Source organism: Aegilops tauschii, chromosome 2, assembly GCF_002575655.3.
Source record: "Aegilops tauschii subsp. strangulata cultivar AL8/78 chromosome 2, Aet v6.0, whole genome shotgun sequence".
Classification (NCBI taxonomy): domain Eukaryota; kingdom Viridiplantae; phylum Streptophyta; class Magnoliopsida; order Poales; family Poaceae; genus Aegilops; species Aegilops tauschii.
In genome coordinates this window covers 493,966,432-493,970,515 of record NC_053036.3, presented here as the reverse complement: position 1 = coordinate 493,970,515, position 4,084 = coordinate 493,966,432, and positions in this window count along the sequence as shown.

Genomic DNA, 4,084 nt, shown 5'->3' with positions numbered 1-4,084 from the left:
ACGCCGAGCTGGGATCAAGCTGCCTTTCTCCAGGCCATGAATAATTTTGCTGCACAAGGAAACTCAGGTACGGATTGGATCTTTGATTCAGGGGCCTCTAGTCATATGTCTGCATCTAGTAATTGGTTATCTTCTTGCACTAAATCTCCTTTCCCTTCCATTATCCTTGGAGATGGATCATCTATTCCTATATATTGTGTTGGTCAGGCTCAACTTCCCTCTTCCACCAAACCTCTTTTACTTCGCGATGTTCTAGTTGCACCCGCCCTCATTAAAAATCTTATCTCTGTTCGCCAATTTACTTGCGACAATCTAGTTTCGGCTGAATTTGACCCTTTTGGTTTATCTGTGAAGGATTACCTGACCAAGGCCGAGATCGCTCGCTTCAATAACTCCGGTGATATTTATTCTCTTAATGGAGTTCCTGCCGCCACCCCTCCAACATCCATGCTGGCCTCCGTCGATCTCTGGCATCGTCGCTTGGGCCATCCCAACCCCGCCGTCTTAGCTTCTTTGCTTAGTGAATTTACCATACCATGTAATAGGGACTCTCATAATTCTGTGTTTTGCGAGTCTTGTCAATTAGGCAAACATGTGCGTCTTCCCTTTAGTTCCTCTAGTTCTTGTAGCACTTATCCCTTTGAATTAATACATTGTGATTTATGGACCTCTCCCATTGCAAGTGTTTCGGGTTTCAAATACTACCTTGTTATCCTAGATGACTTCACCCATTTTGTCTGGACTTTTCCTCTACGCAACAAATCCGAGGTCCATTCTCTTTTCCTTAATTTTCAACGCTATGTGTCTGTTCACTTCTTCCTCCCAATTCGCTTTATCCAATGTGACAATGGTCGCGAGTTTGATAACATTAAAAATCATACTTTTTTCTTACAACATGGCATCCTGCTTAGGTTCTCATGTCCCTACACCTCCCCTCAAAATGGTAAAGCAGAACGGTCTCTTCGCACCCTCAATGATATAGTTCGCACTCTCCTCATTCAATCATCTATGCCTCCCAAGTTTTGGGCTGAAGCCCTACACATGGCCACCTTCCTTCTAAATATTCGACCTTCTAAAACTAAACCCAACACTACTCCCTATTATTCCCTCTTTCTTTCCCACCCCGACTACTCCGCGGTTCGTGTTTTCGGCTGTCTCTGTTTTCCCAATGCCTACGCCACTTCTGCAAATAAATTGTCACCACGCTCTATCCCATGTGCTTTTCTCAGCTTCTCTGACGAGCACAAAGGCTATCGCTGTCTCGACCTTCACACCGGACACGTTCATGTCTCTCGTCATGTCACGTTTGCTGAGCACATTTTTCCTTTCTCACAACGCACTACTACACCATCCAACACCCCTAGCTCCGGAAACACCCCCTCTCCCCGTCCTTTCCAACTATATACTCCCCTACCTGCCGAACACAACTTATCACCACCACCATTAACACCCACCATAGCCAATCCCAACCATACACTCACCCCACCCGAGACGTCCCCAACACCCCCGACCCCTGCTCCCTCCCCAACACCCCCGGCCCCTACTCCCACTCCACCACCCAGCCCTACTCCTTCGTCCGACTCTTCCGCTACGCCGGACTCACCAGTACCCACCTTACCCCCTCGTGCTATTCCTACAGCAGCCCCGATTAATGATCATCGCATGCGTACTAGGGCCAAATCAGGATTTCATCAACCCCAAGACCGCCTAAACCTTCATACCTCCGTATCTCTCACTTCTCTTCCAAAGAATTACAAAACTGCTCTACTTGATCCCAATTGGGCCGCTGCCATGCAAGAAGAATATAATGCTTTACTTCAAAACAATACCTGGCAACTTGTTCCTCGCCCTCCCAATACAAATATTGTTTCTGGCAAATGGATTTTTCGCCAAAAGTTCCACTCCGATGGGAGCCTCTCACGATATAAAGCCAGGTGGGTTTGTCGTGGCTTTTCTCAGCAACAAGGAATTGATTACGAAGAAACCTTCTCTCCTGTTGTTAAACCTAGCACCATTCGCACCGTTCTTAGTGTTGCTGTCTCCTCTTCATGGCCCATTCACCAACTTGATGTTAAAAATGCTTTCCTCCATGGTTCCCTTCAAGAAACTGTCTACTGCCAGCAACCTCTGGGTTTTGAAAATCCATCCTTTCCAACTCATGTATGTCTTCTTCAGAAATCTCTCTACGGTCTTAAACAGGCCCCACGAGCTTGGTTTCAACGCTTCTCCTCCTTCATTCAAACAATAGGGTTCACTCCATCTCTCTCCGACACCTCTCTTTTTGTGTATCATCAAACTTCTGACACTGCCTATTTACTTCTCTATGTAGATGATATCATTCTTACCACCTCCTCCCAAAAGTTCTTAGATCATATTGTCTCTCTTCTTAGATCTGAATTTTCTATGACTGACCTAGGACTCCTTCATCATTTCTTAGGCATTGCTGTTGTTCGAGATTCCTCCAGCCTTTTTCTTTCCCAACGCCAGTATATTCTTGATCTTCTTAATCGTGCTGGTATGCTTGACTGTCAATCATCTCGCACTCCCGTCGATACTAGTTTTAAACTTTTGGCTACCGGTGAACCCTTTTCCGATCCTACTCTCTATCGTAGCCTAACAGGTGCTCTCCAATATCTCACCATTACTCGTCCTGAAATCTCTTTTGCTGTTCAACAAGCATGTCTCTATATGCATGATCCCCGGGTTCCTCACTATAATCATGTTAAACGCATTCTTCGGTATTTAAAAGGAACTCTCAATCATGGTCTCCACCTCAATAATTCTTCTCCAAACTCGCTTACCGCATACTTTGATGCAGACTGGGCTGGTTGTCCTGACACTCGAAGGTCCACTTCCGGTTTTGTGTTTTTCTTGGTAACAATTTGATTTCTTGGTCTTCGAAAAGACAGGTTACAGTCTCACGTTCGTCGGCCGAGGCTGAGTATCGCGCTGTGGCACATGCCGTTGCAGATACAATCTGGATTCGGCAGTTACTCTCCGAGCTACACAGGCCTATTGAGCAGGCCACTATTGTCTACTGTGACAACATATCAGCAGTCTACATGACCAGCAATCCTGTTCAACACCGACGCACAAAGCATATTGAGATTGATATTCATTTTTTTCGTGAAAAGGTTGCTCTTGGTCAGGTTCGGCTGCTTCATGTTCCCTCTACGGCTCAGTTTGCTGACATTTTCACCAAGGCACTGCCTACTAAGCCGTTTCAAGATATCTGTTTCAGTCTCAACGTCGTCGAGCCTGCCGTTGATACTGCGGGGGGATGTTAGAGTAGTCATTATGGTATACGACTTCTAGTCCAAGTCAGTTTTGTACCCCTACCCCAAGTCGGTTTGTACCCTCTTATATACTCTTGTATGCCGCACCAAATTATCAATAAGCAACAGTTTTATTCAGCTTTCAAGAACATTTTGTGCTTCCCGTCCCTAAGAGCAAGATTAAAAACGAGTCGGTTGTTGATTGTATAAGACGGTCTCGTGGTCAAGAGCAATCATATAACAGGATTAGCTACAAGTTTAGTTACGGCATCTCACCATAAGAAAGAGCTGGGACAGGGACATCATTGTGACGCTCATCTCCTCTGTTCGCTCGCTTGCACACCCCGCTCCCTTCTCTCCTCCAGCCCGCCTCCCCGCCGCTCTCCCCAGCCGCCACGGCCGGCATGGTCCGCCAGGCCTTGCCCGCGCGGCGCTGGCGGCGGCGGGTCTGCGGGTGGTGGCGGCTTCGTCGGTCGAGGTGCTGCAGCGTGCTGGCAGGGGTTGTCTGAAACCTTTGGGGGCTGTCCGGGCCAGTTCGGGCCTGGTAGGCCCATGTCGTCACGTCCGGTCGGCTCCGCGGCAGCGGTGGTTGTCCCCTCTCGTCTGCTGAGTTGCGGATGCCCCCAAGCCCGTTGGCTCCTCGTCCCTCTTCCAGGTCTTGTGTCGGTGGCCTCAAGAAGACGACGAAGTTGGTTCGTCGACCGTGGTGGCACATGCTGGTGGGCGGCAGGTTTGGTGGTGCACTTCAGATCGTCCGGGGTGGTGGTGGTTGTTTGGGTTGGGAGAAATCCGTGGCGGCTCGTCCGCCA